At 39.7% G+C, this 20,990-nt stretch overlaps 1 protein-coding gene across 5 annotated transcripts in view; it reads right to left on the bottom strand.

The window, feature by feature from the left end:
• TMEM68 (transmembrane protein 68) overlaps positions 1-20,990 on the bottom strand; it is a 128,916-nt gene that overhangs the window by 6,853 nt on the left and 101,073 nt on the right. The window lies entirely within an intron of this gene.

Genomic DNA, 20,990 nt, shown 5'->3' with positions numbered 1-20,990 from the left:
ATCCATATCAATTGAATAACATTTGTCTGTTAATCATATTATTGAGTGCTCCTCTCATATTTTGATAGTGCTTGCGACAAATAGACATCCGTGGCAGTGGATGTAGAGAGCGGTAGCACCACAACAACATAAGAAACAGAGGAAGTTAATGTGCTCAACCTTGGTCATCTGCTGTTGACTTGTGTTTTTGCATCCTTAGTCATATAGATAGTAACTTATACTTAGTGTTATAAAATCACTTTTACAAGTATAGAGAGTTATCCATACAGTCCCTCATACAATCACGGAGTCTTATGTATACTTATATAAAACTGTCACATACACTGCGTTTTATTTTTCTAGTTGGTTGGACATGTATCATTGAGAGAAATATTTGCTCAACACCACACCCATAGATATTCACTCACCCAAACAACTGTTATAACATGTAGTCTTAACCTCATACCTACTGAATCAACTATTCACACATCTTTGGGCAATTACACCCCCCCCACCGAACCACACACACATTCACCTTCCCATACAAATACTCAGTTAACTAATATAGACTTTCACGTAGCTAGTAACCATCTGGTGCAGCAGTTTACACAACAACTGACAGAGTGATACAGATATTCCAGTTTAGTCACTATCCAATATATTTAGTGAGACACTATAAATTAGTCAAGTAGACAGTCACACTGCTACTAAATCCTCCATCCAGATATTTATATATATATATATCCACTCATTCTTCAATGCAGATTGCTATATATATATATATATATATATATATATATATATATATATATATACACACATATATATATATATATATTACCTACTGGCGGTCGCCAGTAGGTATATATAGTTAGGATTTTTTCTCTATGGGATTTTTGAAAATTCTATGTCTAATAACTTTGGCGTTTGTGGACGGAATTGGCTGAAATTTTCTGGAAAATGGAACATTTTGTTTCTGAGCAGCCCCTGGAAATTTGGGGGGGGTTCGTCCAGGGGGGGTCGAGAAAAAAGGGGGTCCCAAAACGTGTTTTTAACATTGAGTTTTCCATAGGGCGGTTGGCCTCACTTTTAGCCCGAACGGCTGAATGGATTTGCATGAAACTTGGCAAAATTGTAGGGACTGGTAGCCCGATGTGCCTTTTGTAGGTCTCAATATATGTGCTCCAGTGGATTTTGAGAAATTAACGTTTAAAAAAAGATATATATCTGTAAGTGCGCTCTGGGCAGCGCTCCGGTTCGCGGACCTTACGCGTACCGGAACTTCGCGTAGCGAAGCTGATTGGTTCTCCGCTGTCTGTCAACATTCTAAACAGTCCGGAGCGGCCGCCATCTTGTCTCTCGGTAGGATTGAGAGACAAGAGGAGGCCAAAACAAAGGGGGAAATAACCATAAGGGGGCATACTAGATCCTCCCTGACCCCCTAGGTTTAATGTGGAGGTTTTAAAAGGGCCCCGCGGGGCAAAAAAAACAAAAAAAAATTTTTGTTTTTTTTGCGTGGGTAGCGCCCGGTCCGCGAACCGGGAATCGTTCTGGGCAGCGTACTGCAATGAAAAATGAATGATAGACTTTTTAAATACTGTATGTTAATTGATTGTTGGTTTTGTTGATTATTTTTTAAGCAATTATTTATTATTGTGATTGTGTTTCAAAATTTAATAACATTTCTAACATTTCACTGTCTGAAATGTCGTCATTTTCATTGAACATAGCTTGTAATCTATGAGGGTGTAAAATGTCCTCATTTTGAAGGAGGTCATCCACTGCTTGCACACATTGCAGTAGTTCTTGGTCCCAAGTTTCATCCATAAATTCTATATAATTTGGATCAATTAATTCTTGGCTGCTCTCTTGCAGGACAATTTGAAATGAAACTTTCTGTTCGCCTTCCATGTTGCCTGAAATTTGGATAAAAAAAAAATATATTAGTAGAGATAGGGCACTGTTGGGATTAATTTTAGATAGGCATTTTTTAACAGAGAATTTATCTTTGGGCAGTGTATAGTATCAGAGTGGAAGTAGGAATATAAAAAAGTGTATGTGATTTAACGTAATTAAATTCATAATTATAAAAGAGAAGCCTAACTCCATCCATAACTATAACAGAGAAGTCTATCTAAATCTATAACTACTACAGAGGGATAGTATATAACTATCAGAAAAAGTTTACCATATTAACTGATAGTACACAATATAGTTCAGTTTTTAAAATAACAACTTACCTTTAGAAAGAAGTTGAAATGATTAGTGAAAATCCAATTGAAATGTACACCAGGAAGTAGTAGTCAAAATGGCTGTGTTTCATTCTCTTCTTTTATATATATTCAGGTACATAACCAATCAAATGTCAGGTAAAAAAAGTAGAAAATGAAAGTAACATTTTAATTGGTTGTCAATTCCAACACTTCAGATGTGTTTTGAGAAGTAATTTACCTCAGGGTATTTAGAGAGGTCTACAGGCTAAATGGCTAAATGGAATTCCAATCAAATTTGTGAAAATGGTAGGGATTGGTATGTAGTATGAGCTAATCTATATTTGGTGAAATTGTCTCCAGTGGCTTTTCTGTAAACTACTTTCCCACCTTTTTTGATGGTGCGCTTCCCAGGGAGCGACCCGGTACGCGAACCGTTGAGCGCCCCGGTTCGCGAACCTTAAGCGTTACGGGAGTCCACCATTTTGTGTTTCGGTCGAATTAAGATACAAAATGGAGGGCAAATAATGTTCAGAATGGGTAGAAGGGGGCACGGTAGACTTATCTTGACCCCCTAGGTTTTGTGAGGGTGGCTGAGGAGGCTTATATGTGCGAAAAAAAAAACATTTTTTTAAAAAATTTCGCGAGGTTAGCTCCCGGTTCGCGTACCGGGTAGCGCCCCGGGGAGCGTACTTTGTTGAAAATTAGTGAAAAAAGTTAGAGTAAAATAATAATTGTGAGTGATCAGATGTAGGGTAGCTCTGAGAAGAGCTTTTGGGTTTATGGTACATTTAGGTACTTATAAGTAGGTACCAATGCACAGTCTTAAATTCAGAGTGAAAATTCTGTTGCCCTCATCTGAGAAGTGAACTCCATCTCCTCTGTAGATATCTTGCATGTAGTAACGCAAGTTATTGTTGTACAGGGAGCCCATTCCATGGTCTCTCATGTAAGCTGAAACAGATTTGTTTACATGCTTCCTCGACTTCTCAATTTGTGGACAAAATTGGTTTGACCACCTCCATTTCTGTCTTTGGCATATATTTGAATATACCAAGGCAGTCTGAGGAAAAAGTGCCATTAATTGCTCAAAGGTGTCCTTTAAAAGCATTTCCAGACCTACCCCAGTCAAAGTGCCCAAATCATTACCTCCACAGTGCACAATTAACAGGTCAGGTTTGGGCAAATGCATAAAGGTTTTCACCAATGGTATCAATTGGTGACATTTTAATCCTCTGTGGCCAAACCACTTAATTTCCACATCTTGTAAATTGAGGTTAGGTAATTTTCTGTTCTCAGCATACCTGTGAGCCCAGTGGATATAACTATGTCCAACAATCCAGACAGAAAACATGGTGAGAGAAGGTTCTCCTGCAGTCAGATGAAGTGTGGCAATGAAATGGCAGTTGAAAAAATGAGAGTTTAAAATGAAAAAAACTGTGGAGTTTCTGTGTTCATGAAGCAGTAACAGTGATTGGTGGATTTTGATTGCTGAAAACAGAAAGTTAGTCAAGTCAAGTCATATAATTTGTATAGCGCACTACATACCCAGGGGGTTTCAAGGCGCTTAGGAAGGGGAGGAGGATTACTTGTCAAATATCCAAGTTTTAAGTTGCTTTCTGAATGCTAGGTGGTTCTGGGTAAGGCAAAGGTAAGCGGGGAGTGAGTTCCATGTTTTAGCAGCCAGGTATGAAAAGGATCTGCCTCCCATGGTGGTTCTGTTGATGCGAGGTACAGTGGCGAGGGCTTGGCTGGAAGACCGTAGTTGGCGGGGGGGGGGTGTAGAAGGACAGTCGTGAGTTGAGGCAGTCTGGTCCGATGTCGTAGAGTGATTTGTGTGCGTGGGTAAGTAGTCGGAAGGTGATCCTCTTATTGACGGGTAGCCAGTGGAGGTCTTTAAGGTGACCAGAGATGTGTTCGTTGCGCGGGATGTCTAATATGATCCTGGCTGAGGCGTTTTGGATTCGTTGGAGTTTCTTCTGGAGTTTTACGGTAGTACCTGCGTAGAGGGTGTTTCCGTAGTGCAGTCGGCTCGTGACCAGAGCGTGGGTGACTGTTTTCCTTGTATCGGATGGGTATCGGATGTATTGTATCGGATCGCCCAGCGCCAGACCCCCTGCCCCTCGCGCTGCCCAGCCCTCCCGCATTACCTACGATGCCGCCACCCTCCTAGCCCTTAACCCCGGTCGCGCCCCCAACTGCGCCCAAGCCGCTCCTGGACACACCCATGGACCCTTCTCTTGCCACTCCTGCAAGTTCATTGGCACTATCAACATCTCCGCTACGACCACACCACAGATCCCCGACCCCAATCACCTTCAATGCATCCTTCTCAACACCCGATCAGTCCACAGGCACGCCATTGACCTATGGAATCTACTAGACACCATCTCTCCGGACATCGCCTTCCTAACGGAAACATGGATGAATGCTTCCTCCGCACCAGACATCACCATTGCCATCCCTGACGACTATAAGATCACTCGCAAAGACCGTACCGGCCACACAGGAGGAGGAATCGCTATCGTCCATAAGAAATCAATCCGCATCTCAACCAGCTCTGACGCCAACCTCGCCAACTCCGAACACCTCCACTTCCAGATCCACATCGACCCCAAAACCACACTCAGAGGCACCCTCCTCTACAGACCACCAGGACCCGCGCAAAATTCAGTGAAGACATCACGGACTTCATCACCCCACACGCGCTCCCCTCCAAAGACTACATCCTTTTGGGAGACCTCAACTTTCACCTTGAAAAGATCAACGACCGCAACACCACCACCCTCTTGGACAACCTCGCCAACCTCGGACTTAAACAACTAGTCACTTCCCCCACCCACATCGCAGGTCACACACTCGACCCCATCTTCACCTCCAGCAACCATGTCTCCTTCAGCCACACTACGGATCTCCTCTGGACCGACCACAGCTGCGTTCACTTCACCTACAACAAACCAAAACCCAACATCCACCTCCAACCTACCCTGCAAAGAAAGTGGAACAAAATCACCACGGACCAAATCTCCGCATCGCTCCTTCGAAACTCCCCAGCCCTCTCCTCTAACGCTAACGAAGCCGCCGCCAACCTCACCCTATGGTTATCCAACACCGCCGACACCTTAGCTCCACTGAAAAAACGTCAAAGCAAACCTGGCAGCAAGAAAGCCTCATGGTTCAACGATGATCTCAAGAAGTCCAAGAAACTCTGCCGCTCCCTCGAAAAGGCCTGGAAAAAAGACCCAACCACCAGCACCAAGGACGCCTTCAAAAGCGCCACCCGCACTCACCACCAACTGATCCGAAAAGCCAAGAAAACAGCATTCAAGGATCGACTTGACAACAACGCCCACAACAGCAAGGAACTTTTCAACATCGTCAAGGAATTTTCCAATCCCTCGGCCAACTCCAACGACATCACCCCCTCTCAAACCCTCTGCGACTCCCTAGCCTCATTTTTCCACAACAAGATTGCAGACATCCACAACAGCTTTGACAACCAACCCGGAAACCAACCCACCCTACCATCTGCTGACCATCTTCCCCCCGTGAACACCCTTAACGCCTGGAACCCAATCTCCACTGAGGACACCATCCGCCTGATGAATTCCATCCACTCAGGATCCCCCACAGACCCATGCCCTCACCACATCTTCAACAAAGCAGACTCCGTCATAGCACCGCACCTCTGAGACGTCATCAACTGCTCCTTTAACTCCGCCACCTTCCCGGAAGACTGGAAACACGCTGAACTCACCGCCCTTCTGAAAAAACCAACAGCGGACCCCACCGAACTCAAAAATTACCGCCCCATCTCGCTTCTTCCATTCCCGGCCAAAGTCATCGAGAAAGCTGTCAACAACCAGCATTCCTCGAAACCAACAAATCCCTCGACTCCTCACAGTCTGGCTTCCGAGCAAAACACAGCACTGAGACCGCCCTCATCGCAGCAACAGACGACATTCGAACTCTACTGGACAATGGAGACACAGTCGCCCTCATCCTCCTTGACCTCTCTGCAGCTTTCGACACAGTCTGCCACAGCACCCTTTTACAACGCCTCAATAACATCGGAATCCAAGGAAAAGCACTTGAATGGATCACCTCGTTCCTCACCGGAAGAACCCAGAGAGTCCGCCTTCCTCCATTCAAGTCCGAGGCCTCTGAAGTCATCTGCGGCGTACCACAAGGATCCTCACTCAGTCCCACCCTCTTCAACGTATACATGAGCCCCCTCGCGGCCATCACCCGCCAACACAACCTCAACATCATCTCTTACGCGGACGACACTCAACTGATCCTTTCTCTCACCAATGACCCCAGCACCGCCAAAACTAACCTACACGAAGGAATGAAAGAAGTTGCCGAATGGATGAAACAAAGCCGTCTGAAACTGAACTCAGACAAAACAGAAGTCCTCATCTTAGGTACATCCCCCTCTGCATGGGACGACTCCTGGTGGCCGGAAGCCCTCGGAAAAGCACCCATCCCGACAGACCACGCACGTAACCTAGGCGTTATCCTGGACTCTTCACTCTCAATGAACAGACAAATCAGCGCCGTATCCTCTTCCTGCTTCAACATTCTTCGCATGCTCAGGAAAACATTTCGCTGGATCCCCACCGATACAAGGAAAACAGTCACCCACGCTCTGGTCACGAGCCGACTGGACTACGGAAACACCCTCTACGCAGGTACTACCGTAAAACTCCAGAAGAAACACATCCAGTTAGGGTGCATGGATGAGTTATTTGAAAGATGTATTTTGAATGGTCAATAAAAAATCATTAAATGAAAGAATGCACTGGATATGCAGGTGCACTGAGAGTTCAGAGTTCAATTGCAACATTGTTGTGTGAACTTGCAAACACCAGACGTCTTCCAAGAGGTGGTTGCCATGCAGAAAAGGCATGAAATGGCAGAGGGGGGAAGGGTTTTCATTTCAAAAAAAGTGAGGAGAGTTTTGATTGGGTGACATGAGAGATATGTGTGAAGAATTACAGCATTTCTGTGCTTTTGATAGCTGCAGACTCTGGAGTGCATACCTTTTGCTCTGCTGAAGACAAATTGGTGTGTTTCTGAGACTGTTTTGAAACTCAAAGTATTTGCTAAGGTGAGAAAATATTTCTTTAATTTAGATAGAGAATAGTGTGCTTTAAGGAGAAAATTATGAATTATGTGGCGCAAATTGCTTGTAAATATGCTCCCACCTGTGCATGGAAAATTTAGATTTTGAATGTTTGTGTTACATAGCCATGTTAAAAGTGATACAAACATGCTGCAAAGGCAATCAAAAAACGCTTTTATGTGTCTTAAGGACATTTTAAGTAATTTTCCCATGTGCAGTGTTTTGAAATTATGATTTGAAAATCGTTTTTGGGGAAAAGGAATTGTTTTTAAATTTATGACAAGGACATAATGGTGTATGCTTCTTTATAAGGCAATTGACTGTCCCTGATGTTATTTTTCCCATTTTAATGTAAGACCTTTCTCTGTGGCGCAAATTGCTTGTAAATATGCTCCCACCTGTGCATGGCAAATTTAGATTTTAAATGTTTGTGTTACATAGCCATGTTAAAAGTGACCCAACCATGCTGGAAAGGCAATCAAAAAACACTTTCATGTGTCTTAAGGACATTTTAAGTCATTTCCTCATGTGCAGTGTTTTCAAATTATGATTTGAAAATCGTTTTTGGGGAAAAGGAATGGTTTGTAAATTTATGACAAGGACATAATGGTGTATGCTTCTTTATAAGGCATTTCAGTGTCTCTGATGTCATTTTTCACATATTACATTAAAAGACCTTTCCCCGTGGAGCACATTCCTTGTAAATATGCTCCCACCTGTGCATGGTAAATTTAGATTTTGACTGTTTGAGTTACATAGCCATGTTAAAAGTGACCCAAAAACTTGCAAAGGCTTTCAAAAAACACTTTCATGTGTCTTAAGGACATTTTAAGTAATTTCCCTGTGGGCAGTGTTTTCAAATTATGAATTGAAAATCGTTTTTGAGGTAATGGAATGTTGTTAAAATTTATGTGCGCCATATGCCCCCAAATTTATTTTTCAGGGGTGCAGCAGGGTGTTCTTGAGACACCCCTGCACCTTTGGAAAAATTCCTAATTTGCGATGAGCTAATTGTTAATCGCAAATTGCACCTTCATTCATATGGGCATCCTGGCCCATGGAAATGAATGGGTAATTTGCAATTAGCAATTTGCTCATCGCAAATTAGGAATGGTAAAGAATCGCTATTTATTCCTTAAAATTCGCTATTTTGGAAATGCAAAATAGTTTTATGATACATATGGCGGTTGATGTCTAACAAGATAAGAAGCTTAGGGATACATTTATGATGACTGGCGCAATGAAGTGGACATCACTTACTTCATTGGTAGAGCTTTACATGTATTATGTCCTCTGTATTCTTCATCAAGCGTAACTTTAATCTGCAATCCTGAGTAGGCCTCACCTTAAACAAACCTCTGGATAGGCCACACCTTATCGTCATCCTGAATTAATCATTTAAAATGCTAGGGACAGATTTATGATAGGTGTATGCCTCTTTTGCGCCACTTACAAAACACTGTCCACGGGGAAATGACTTAAAATGTCCTTAAGACACATGAATGTGTTTTTTTAAAGCGTTTGCAATTTTTTTGGGTCACTTTTAACATGGCTATGTGACTCAAACAGTCAAAATCTAAATTCACCATGCACAGGTGGGAGCATATTTACAAGGAATGTGCTCCATGGGGAAAGGTCTTATAATGTAATATGGGAAAAATGACATCAGAGACAGTGAAATGCCTTATAGAGAAGCATATACCATTATGTCCTTGTCATAAATTTGCAAACCATTCCTTTTACCCAAAAACGATTTTCAAATCATAATTTGAAAACACTGCACATGTGGAAATGACTTAAAATGTCCTTAATTCAAAATTTGCTATTCCTTATTTTGCGATTGCACTGAAGGATTTGCAAATTTTGCGATTCCTTAAATGCAATGTATCAAACAAAAAATATGTAAAAAATGACGTTAAGGATTTGGAAACTACCACCAACTTCTAGTTTGTGGTAATTTGCGAATTCTTTTCAAAAAGCATTTTTTTCCAAAAAACAAAAAGGTGCCATATGACGCCAATACATGTCCTTAGGGCATGTATGTGCGCCATATGCCCCCAAATTTCTTTTTCAGGGGTGCAGCAGGGTGTTCTTGAGATACCCCTGCACCCTTGAAAAAATTCCTAATTTGCGATGAGCTAATTGCTAATCGCAAATTGCACCTTCATTCCTATGAGCCTCCTAGCACATGGAAATGAATGGGTAATTTGCAATTAGCAATTTGCTCATTGCAAATTAGGAATGGTAAAGAATTGCTATTTATTCCTTAAAATTCGCTATTTAGGAAATGCAAAATAGTTTGATGGTACATATGGTGGTTCATCTGTAACAAGATAAGAAGCTTAGGGATACATTTATGATGACTGGTGAAATAAAGTGCACATCACTCACTTCATTGGTAGGCCTTTACATGTATTATCTCCTCTGTATTCTTCATCAAGCGTAACTTTAATCTGCAATCCTGAGTAGGCCTCACCTTAAACAAACCTTTGGATAGCCACACATTATCGTCATCCTGGATTAATCATTTAAAATGCTAGGGACAGATTTATGATAGGTGTATGCCTCTTTTGCGCCACTGTGCGTCACTTTTATGATGCAGCGGCGGTGCAAAAGATTTGCTATGAGGCGACAAAATTACAAATTGATGCATTTAGGCAGATATGTCATGGTGTAAAAAAAACGTACCACATGAAACCGATGCAGCAGTGATGCAAAAGATGCACCATGTTGCAAGACAGGCCTCACTTGGGGCCATATGTATCAAGCTAATTAGCATTCGCAAAGATCAAAATTCTGCGAATTTCGGCCTTTGCGAATGCTAATTAGACAAATGGTATGTATCAAACAAGTTTGATGCAAAATAAGGAATAGCAAAATTTGCTATTCCTTATTTTGCGATTGCACTGAAGGATTTGCAAATTTTGCGATTATTTAAATGCAATGTATCAAACAAAAAATATGTAAAAAATGACATTAAGGATTTGGAAACTACCACCAACTTCTAGTTGGTGGTAATTTGTGAATTCTTTTCAAAAAGCTTTTTTTCCAAAAAACAAAAGGTGCCATATGACGCCAATACATGCCCTTAGGGCATGTATGTGTGCCATATGCCCCCAAATTTCTTTTTCAGGGGTGCAGCAGGGTGTTCTTGAGACACCCCTGCACCCTTGGAAAAATTCCTAATTTGTGATGAGCTAATTGCTAATCGCAAATTAAACCTTCATTCCTATGAGCCTCCTAGCCCATGGAAATGAATGGGTAACTTGCAATTAGCAATTTGCTCATTGCAAATTAGGAATGGTAAAGAATTGCTATTTATTCCTTAAAATTCGCTATTTAGGAAATGCAAAATAGTTTGATGGTACATATGGTGGTTCATCTGTAACAAGATAAGAAGCTTAGGGATAGATTTATGATGACTGGCGCATCACCAGGGATGTGCTAGTCATCCTGCGCCGCTGTTCCGCCACCCATGGTGTGCTGCATTTACAATGCGGGGCAGCATGGGGCAAAAATGGCACAGATGCGTGACGTATCTGTGTTGTAAAGGTGGCGCATTGCTGGAGTTGTATCGCAAGTGCGATGCAGCTCAAGCAAGGCTCAGGGGTGCCCCATCTCCACAATGTTGCGTCAAGACCTATGCCTGCTTAAAGCAGGCGCAGGGTTTTGACGCAGCTTTCTCCTATCTGATTGTAAATACGGCACACCATGGGTGGCAGAGCAGCGGTGCACGTTAACTGGTGCATGCCTGGGGATGTGCCATTTAACATAAATCTGCCCCTTTACATTTAAGTATGTGCAGGGGACACAGAGTTGGTGAGGCTTATCCAAGGTTAAGAAGAGATGAGTCCTGTTCACTGAAAAATTAGACATAGGCTTCACCTGCTCAGCATCGCTGGACATGGCTAAATAATAGCTGCAAAATGTTACTCTTGTTAAACAATTTTACTATTATAATCCCTGAGATTTGTCTCTTACTCTGCAACATCTCATTGTTGTTATCTTTCTTTAAAGATAAAGACAACATCAACATGAGCGACAATCTGCAATCAGTTGATTTTGACCTCATCATTGAACTTGTAATTGAAACATCAGTGGATGTTGATCCCTTGGATGATTTAAATCCTGAGGATGAAGAAGAGCGTGATGAGGATGCAGATTTGTCCGAATTATATGACATAGGGTGGGAAAATGACCTGCTTGAGCCTATGGAACTATAAACATTTATTTTTAAAATTTATAATAAATAAAAAGTAAAAGTGTAAACCGTTTAATTTAAAAATAAAGACACCTTCAAAAACAGGTTATGTGTAGTGTCTTCAATAAAATATTAAAATATGCTCATAAAATTAGATCAGATTCACATATAAAATAGCACAGGTAACATGAATATAAATTCCATTTCTTTTCTGCTATTTCTGTATTGTAAATTTGCCAAGGACTAAAAAATCTTCTATTTAAAATGTCAAGTAGTGTGTTAAGTTTTTGATCACTGTTATTGATTTACTGTTTGGTAATAGTGGTTAATAACATTTTTTAATATATTTTACCACAGATTCAACTGCAGATCATTTCAACATTTCACCATGCCAACGAAAGAAAGAGAGAGAAAGGCTGCAAAACGTCAAAGACAGCAGGTGAATCAAAAGAAGCAGCAGTCCTCTAACAAAAAGATTTGTCAAGTCACGAAGAAAGCACCGGGTAAGAGTACAAAAACATTCATAAGAAATATGTGTAGTAAAAAAAATATTACTACAGAAAATGTTTCAGTCCATAAAAAGAGAAGCAATTCAAATGGAAAGGAAAGGCCAATCAAAAATGTTACTGCTAGAGCAAGAGATAACTCTGTGCATGATAGTAGAAGGAAACAACAGTTTAGGGACATTCGTAAACGAATGTTCCGCAACAGGATAATTGGCAATTTGTTAAAAAATATTAAGAAAGGTCAACAGAAAGTTGTTTTTTATAAGAGAAAAAAAAAAGTTGAGAAAGTTATTGATCAGGCATTTGAAATTAAACGTAAGTTATTTATTTTGATAATCAATAGAATTAGGAAGCTAAACAAGGCAATTTATGATTTCAAAAGAAATAGTAGATGGAAGAGAATAGTTAATCGTAGTAATTTTTGTGAAGTTTTTTCTGGAGAATGGATGCATAGTTCAAGCTGTGAGGCATTTTTTAATGAGGAGAGTTATTTCCAGGATAATGATTTGGTGCATGCAGTTGACACCAGTGGTCGTGCTTATGAAGTGAAAGATGGTTGTCCAGTTGAAAAAGAAAAACTTGTGACAACAGAGACAGAAGAGGTGTTAGGTAATGAGGTTTTAGGAAGACGTGCTAAGGGTCCTGTGTACACCTGGAAGTGTAGTAGTATTTGTAGTGTGCGACAGGATTCCATCAATTTGCTTTGTGATTTTGTACGGTCATTTAATAAGAAAAGTTTGAAGCAGAAAATAAGGTTGTTGCAAGAATTAGATCCTTGCAGAGTGAGAGAAGTGACAGGTTTGCATGGTCATTCACTGGCTTGTCTTTCCAGGAGAGTATGCCAGAGTGTTTTTCATCATTTCAGGATGCTAGCAGTGCATCATAATAAAGTGAGGAAATTAGTTAGAATGTTGTATTATGCTAAGAGTCCAGCAATTATGCTTAAACAATTATGTGCTGCTCTTTTGCATGGTTCTGAAATAGATGTGAAGAATATATGTGAAGAAATTGAGTTTTGTTACTTTGGAAGTAAAGAGCAGAATGTTGAAATTGACCAAGAAGAAGCGGGTAATGTGGAAGATAGTGTACAGGTTTCCAGTACAGATAATTTCCAGAGGGAAATTGTCACATTTCAGGTCAAATCAAGTGAGAGGCCAAATTTCACTTGTGTGTGTTGTCGACGCACTTATTATAAGAATCAGACTAAGTTATTGGATTTATATGCAAAAAGTGAAAGGGAAAATAATAGTGAATGGAAGGATTTTGCAACATACTTGATGGTAGAAAATTGTTTTGATTTGGGATTGGATCAACGTGTGTGTACTTATTGTTGTTGCAAATTAAATCAAAACCAGATGCCTGCTAGAGCAGTTCATAATAATCTGGAATTGGTTGAGATTCCTTCTGAATTGAAGGATTTAAATACTTATGAATCTATTTTGATTCAAAGTATCCATCCCTTTCAGGCTATTGTAAGAATGGAGCCAAAGACAGGGAAATTGCCTCCATCAGATTTACAGAGAGGATTAAAGGGAAGAGTTGTTTATTTGCCTCTAGATTTGAAGAAAAACATTAACACAATTGGAGTAGAAAAAGTGGAAGAGGAACCTCTGGTTATCTTAGTTAATGGGGTTCCGACAAAGAATAAGAAAATATGGCAAGATTTAGTAGATGTTAGGAAAGTTAAAAAGGCAACATTGTATTTGAAAAAAAATAATAAATACTATAAGAATGTATATGTTGCAGAAGAGGAAGTAAGTGAGGAAGAGGATAGTGATTTGTGTGCTGGTCAAATTGAGAAAGTAGAACCCTCTACTAGTGAAGAAATATATGAACATTATAGTGTTCATCCTTTGCATTCCAAGGAAGTCATGGGGAATGCTATTGAGTTGTTTCAAATGAAACAAGCCAAAGGGAGTCCCATTAGTGTTTGGGAGGAAAGTTTGGAAGCTCGGTGTTTCCCACAGCTTTTTCCAACAGGTCAGGGAGGAAGATATGATGAGCGACCTCATCAAATTCCTGCTTCTGAATACCGGACTTTGCGATTGTATGCAGGAGATGCTAGGTTTCGACAATGCATTCCTTATTTGTTTCATCTCCTGTTTGAAAGCGATCTGTCTGGACTGTCATATGCAGTGAACCACATCTTGAAAAGTGGTATACACATGCAAAACATCTCGGCAAGTGACTTTATGGATAAAGTCAATGTCCAAGACAGTATTTTGGATTCTCACCTGATTAATCTCATGGCGTGTCAGCGTGGTACTAATGAGTACTGGTACCGTCGTCATGGTGATTTAAAATGTATGCTGAGGAACTTAGGTACTCCCACATGGTTCCTCACTCTGAGCTGTGCCGAGTATGGCTGGGAAGACTTACTTGAATTTCTACGAGAGGCAAATGCTAACGTAGATAACATCGAATTCAAGACACCCGGAGAACTGTGCTCTTTGGATCCAGAAAATGTATGTAGGTACTTCAATCATAGATTTGAAGCTATGATGTCTTTCATCATGAATAAGAAGAATCCACCTCTTGGAGAGGTGTTGGATTTCTTCTGGAGAAAGGAGTACCAAGCAAGAGGTGCTCCTCATATACATATTTTGCTGTGGATCAAGGATGCACCTAAATTTGGAACGGATCCAGAAGACTCAGTGATGAGTTTCATCCAACAGTATTCTACGTGTGCTGTTCCAAACGCAAAGGAGAAGAAAAGCCTAAGAGAAAAAGTTCTGCGTTTCCAAAGCCATCGATGTGGAAAGTACTGCCGTCGTAAATTCCGAAACAAGGACAAGTTCTACACTAAATGTCGTTTCGGCTTTCCACGACCGGTGATTTCTAAAGGAAGAGTAAACAGTTTGATGTCTTCGCTGCGACATAATGTCATGAAGAAATCACCTAAAAACACATACAATTTGAAGAGGAACGAAGAGTCCAAGTACATCAACGACTACAACCCGGTGATTTTGTCCATGTGGAATGCTAACATGGATATACAGTTTGTGGCTGATAACTGTATGGCTGTGGCTCGGTATGTGACGTCTTACATCACCAAAAAAGAGAAGACAGAATTGAAGGATATGTGGGAGGACATTTCCCATGAAAAGAGCCTCAGCAAGAAGTTGTACAGTTTCAGTCTGAAGATGTTGTCGCATCGAGAAATTGGAGCTTACGAATGCTCTGACCGGTTGTCTTCAGCAAGTCTCTATGCCAAGTCCAGGAGTATCATTTGGGCGAGTCTTGGTCTTGCTGCAACGCGTAATCGAGTTCTGAAACCTGTGCGGGAAATTGAGTATTTGGCGGAAAAGGAGCCAAACAGTACCGACATTTTGAAGACCAACATGTTGGATACATATTATCCAAATAGAAGCAGTCACCTCGACAATGTTTGTCTGTATGAGGTTCTTCAAAATTACATATTCAAGAGGAACATCAAAGAAGATACTGAGAAAGGAGTGTATGCTGTAATAGGAAGTGAGGGATGTCTGGTCAAGCAAAGAAAATGCCACTTTGTAAACCATCGAAAATTGAGTGGCGAATCTCCTGAAAAAAAAGGAGTTTTTCTATTTAGCACTTTTGCAACTTTTCAAGCCTTGGCGTGCAGAAGAGGAACTGCTTGGAGATTTCCTCTGTTACGAAGACTCTTTCAATGCCGCCAAGGAGACCATAGAATGTCCTGCTTTTCCCAAATATGTAGAAATGTTGAATGCGGAAATTGAGCAGGAAGCAACGATTGCAGCCGAGATTGCCAGAGACAGTTCTCAGGACAGTCAGAGTTCTGCTTCATTGAGTCAGGATCCACCAGGAGGACCTGTTATCGAAAATGAAGCTGCCACTGCCATGAATGAAGTGGAAAGAGCCATGGCACATGCTCAGGAGGATGCGGTTAACTTAGAAGAGTTGGAAAGACAACTCAACGTTGAGCAGAGGAAAATATATGACGAAGTTACCATGCAAATTGATCATGGATTAAGTCATGACAAGAAAGAGTGCTCATGTACGTCGTTGAAGCCTGTCAGACTGTACGTGAGTGGAGAAGCGGGAACTGGAAAAAGTTTCCTCATTAAAGCAATTTCATGCTATTTGCAGGAAAGGACAGAGTCATCGCTGTCTTGTGTTGTCACCGCTCCAACTGGACTGGCAGCACATAACATTAAAGGGATTACTTTACATCGTTTACTGATGCTGCCAGTGGAGCATGACAACAGATTACAATATCACAAGCTATCTGGAGATGCTTGTTTTGAAGTTTCAAGAATCTTGAGGAAAATGAAACTTCTTATCATTGACGAAGTAAGCATGGTTTCCAATGTCATGCTTGCCTTTGTGCATTTGAGAATGCAAGAAGTTCTCAAAACAGAGTATGATGTGTTATTTGGTGGCAAACACATCATTGTTTTCGGAGATCTTTTGCAGCTGACACCAGTGAAAGGGCAACCTGTGTTCAAAATGCTCACGCATGAAGATACCAGGAAGTGCCTAGGCAGCATTGGCAACGTCAATATATGGTTAAACTTCAATTATGCTGAACTGCATGAAAATATGCGTCAGGCGAAGGATGAAGTTTACAAGACTATTCTACAAGATGTTAGAATTGGAAAAGTGACCGAGCATGGGAAAGAAGCTTTACATGCACGATTACTGTCAAATTTATATCCAGAACAAGATGTTGTGCCTGAGAATATTTTTCAGAAAATTACTGATAAGAAATCTGGAATATGTTTGATGCCAACTCTTGCAGAATGTGCCAAATTCAACAACAAAATGTTGCATTTAGAAAAGCAAGAGATTGTGAAACTGGAAGCTATTGACAGAGTAGAGCATATGGGATCAACAATTATTTTGTCTGAGAATCTGAAAACAAAATTGGATTCATTAGAGAAGAGTATATCTAAAACAGCAGGTTTTGAAAAGACTCTGAATGTGTGCTTGAACTGCCGTATAATTTTAAGAAGGAATTTACATGTTGAAAGAGGTCTGGTAAATGGATCAATGGGTAATGTTGTTGATTTTGTAAAATACAGAAATAGAGATGGAATTGAATTTTTAAAAATTAAATTTGATGGCATTGAGGAAGTACAGCTAATTGGTCGTTGCTCTGCTAGATTTTTGCTTGTAAAAGACTTATATGTTCGCCGTAAGCAGTTTCCTGTTTGCTTGGCATATGCGGTGACAATCCATAAATCGCAAGGTTTAAGTGTAGACTGTGCATTGGTGAATATTGGCAGTTCTGTGTTCAAGGAGGGTATGGCATATGTGGCATTGTCACGAGTTAGAACTTTATCGAGATTGTACTTGATTGAGTGTGATGTCACAAACATTTGTGCGGATCTAGATTGTGTTAAGGAATACAATAGGTTAAGAAGAGAGTATGCGCCACATTTGCCTCAGTATCCTTTGTTTGAGAAACGTGTGGTAGGCCGGAAACGAAGAAATGTGACCAATACTGGGGAGGTTGTAGCAAAAAGACGAAAAGTCGATGAACCTAAAATTACAAGCAGAAACAAAAAGGATTCTGTTGAAGATGTTGTTGGTTTTCAATTTGAAAACAGTTCTGGTGTCAACTGCTATGCTAATGTAGTGGTTAATGTTTTGTTTTCTCTAGAAAATGTAAAAGAAGAGATTGTGGTCAATTCTGATCAAAGATTTTGCAGTTTGTTAAATTCTGTGTTAGAGAAATGTAGCACTGATAGAACAAACATAGAAAGTGTGTCTGAAATTCGAAATCTGTTAGACAGATGTTCAGGCCAAACACAATTCTCTCAAAATATTCAGCAAGATTGTCATGAGTTTTTAATGTATATGCTTGATGTATTGCATGCTGAAGGTGTAGATGTAGATCAGCTGTTTGGGCTTTCTTATCAATGGCAGCATGACTGCGAGAACTGTATGGTATCAAGTACTACTAGTGTAGACTCAGAAAGATTTATATATTTAACTTTGCCAGACAGTAAATCAGTCTCCTTTAATAAGCTAGTAAAAGCAGCTGATCACAACATGGAGTGTAGCCAATGTAAATCTGAAATGATGTCCACATTATTTATACGAACATATGGCCAGTATGTCATTTTAATGTTCCAACGATGTAGGCCTGATGGAACAAAATTGACAACTTTAATTAAAAATTTTGTAGCTTCGCAGTTGTCAATATCAGGAAGGACTTTTTTAACTGCAGCAATTATATATCATGACGGCCCTTCAATAACATCAGGACATTACACAGCTTATTTAAAGTCTAGAAATGGCTGGTCATTCTGCAACGATTCCGTTTTAATTTTCAAAAAAAAATTGCCGTATGACCTTAAAAACTCTTACCTGGTGTTTTTAAAACCAAAATTTTAGGGAAATAATCTCGGGATGTGCTCTGTGGAATTTCAAGAAGTTCTAATGGCTCCTACACAATTTGGCCTTGAGGATAAGTGTAGTTCAGAGACATAACTTCTAACCATAAGACTGGACGTCATGGAGAAATAAGTGCACTTTGAATGAGTTCAGAAAAACTATTTCTTTTTATAAGCTAATTGAAGCAGCCAATCAAAACAGAGTAGAGGGAATGTAAGTCTGCAATGCTGTCTACTGTTTTACATTGCTTTGTGATTGAAAGTGATGTAGAGAATTAAATAATTGTACTAGTCATAGAGTTAGTGTAAGTCTGCTTCATAGTAAGCAGTATCAGTGTCATAGGAAATGTAGAACATGACTGAGCAAGAAGGGGAAGATATTACTATTCCAGGATTGTGAAAATGATCTTCAACATTTTAATTCTGAAAGTTGCAGAAATGCCAAATGACGGGATTGGCTTACAAGAAATCCAAGAGTTATAAATGGCTCTGACAAGATTTGGCCTTGTGGAAACTTGTGGTAGAGAGCAAGAAGTCATTTATTGCATGTAACATGTTTTTAAAAACGATGGAGATTTTCTTTCAGAAAGTGGCGGGCTGAAAGTAATAACAGCACAAAAGAGTGTAAGCTGTTCATAGGACATCCTTTGACGTCATCGAAAGTAAGTTAACTTTAAGGAGTTCTGAATTCTGATTTGTTATGTTGTATGGGTTTTTTAAACACAATCATTTTGATTGTGTTTTTTTTCCCCCGCTGTTGTATGATGAATACCTTCAAGTCACTGTTTTTAGTGAATTTTGATACATTCTGAGAACAGCAAAAATAAACCATTTAACATGTATAATTAATTCTGTACTGTTTGCATTTATGATGTATATGTAGAACTGTGTAGGAGGCATGGAGAAGGTGAGGCTTCTGTAAGTGTCAAAGTTGTTGCATGCAGTGCTGCACTTCTGCGTATTCTTTCATATGCTAGACTACATCTGCACAATGAGATACCTAAGCAAAGGAAACACAAGTGATGTGATTGTGAAATGAGCAAAATAAATTGCACGTATTTCATTTACATCACCTGTGTTTCCTATCATTACGAATCACATTGTGCAGATCAAGTTTAGGTCTGTCCAGGGAAACATAGGAGGTTTGGACTTTGTTCAAGAGTGCAGTGGACATGACTCACTTCATTGGTAGACCTTCACATATATTATGTCCTCTATTCTCTTCAACAACTCGAAATTTCATCTGCAACCCTGAGTAGGCCTCACCTCAAACAAACCTCTGGATAGGAGACATCTTATTGGCATCCTGAAGCAATTATTTAAAATTTTAGTGTTTTGCGACACTTTTCTGAGACAACAGCAATGCAAAAGATGCACCATGTTTTAAGATAGGCCTCACTTCATCTGCATCAAGATACTGTTAGTTTAAAATGTATATCTTTAGGACTGTGTAGGGGGCCTGGAGAAGCAGAAGCTTCTGTAAGTGTCAAAGTTGTTGAAAAACTGTTTGTCCTTCAATCTTTTCCATTGTCTTTTGTAATTTTTAAATACATGTTTTAATATTTTTCAAATGTTTGTTCTCTCTTTCACAGATTGAAAGTATAAAAACAAAAAGTGAGTAATTTAACGACAATTATAAGATAAATGTTTTGTACTCTTTTCGTTACATTTCTATCACATTTAACTACTATTAGTTCCACTGCTTCATTTCTTTAACCCTCAGTTTCCTGCCTTTGCTACTTCCCTCATTCCTTTCTCTATTACCTACTTACTCAACTCCTTCCACTCTTTTTGTCAGTCCCTGTCTTCTCATAGTTCCTCACTCTTGTTCACTCACTCCGTCTCTATTACTCTTAGTGTCTTTGACTGATCACTGTATCACTATTTGTTCATAATGCTTTCTCTGTGTAGTTGAAGCACACTAAGGGGCATATTATGAACACAGCCAATAAAATTATTGCTCTTTTTATTGGCAGAAAACTGGTGCAAAAGTGGTTTTAGCGGCAGTTTTCTGCCGCAAAAGCAGCTTTAGCGACACATTTCTGCCAATAAAAGCTGCAAAACTTTTATTGCCTATGTTGATGATATGGCTCTATGTTACTTACATTTCTTTGCTGTTTCAATTAATCTTTTTCTGTTATTTTTTGTTTTCTGTTTTCTATTTTTTCTCTCTGTTATTCCTCATGTTTTAATCTTATTTTGAACATTCACTCACATTCTCCAAGAAACTCTTCTTTGTTAATGTTATACTCTCTTTTTTTTTCTTTCACTTCGTTATCTATTTTGTTTTTCACAATTATACCCTCTTCCGTCTTTTCTTTGGTAAATAGATCTATTAAACAGTATCTCTTCTTTACTCCCTATAGCTGTCTTTCTTTTAACATCACTCTCTGTTTACTTTCCTTATACTTACTCTTTTTTTTTTTTTTTTTTGGTTAGCTCCCGGTCCGCGTACCGGGAAGCTAACCGGGAAGCGAACCAAAAGAAATAGAGCTTGCCAGAGTGCTAAACATTCTAGCAATTTTTTTTGAAAGGGAAGGTAGTTCTGAAAATAACTTTTTTTTAAATATTTTTGTTGTTTTATATTTTTTTTTTGATATTTTTTTTATTTTTTTTGTATTTTTT

Source organism: Lissotriton helveticus, chromosome 4_1 (assembly GCF_964261635.1).
Source record: "Lissotriton helveticus chromosome 4_1, aLisHel1.1, whole genome shotgun sequence".
Classification (NCBI taxonomy): domain Eukaryota; kingdom Metazoa; phylum Chordata; class Amphibia; order Caudata; family Salamandridae; genus Lissotriton; species Lissotriton helveticus.
The sequence above is the reverse complement of the archived record's forward strand: the minus strand, read 5'-3'. Positions and strand labels throughout refer to the sequence as shown.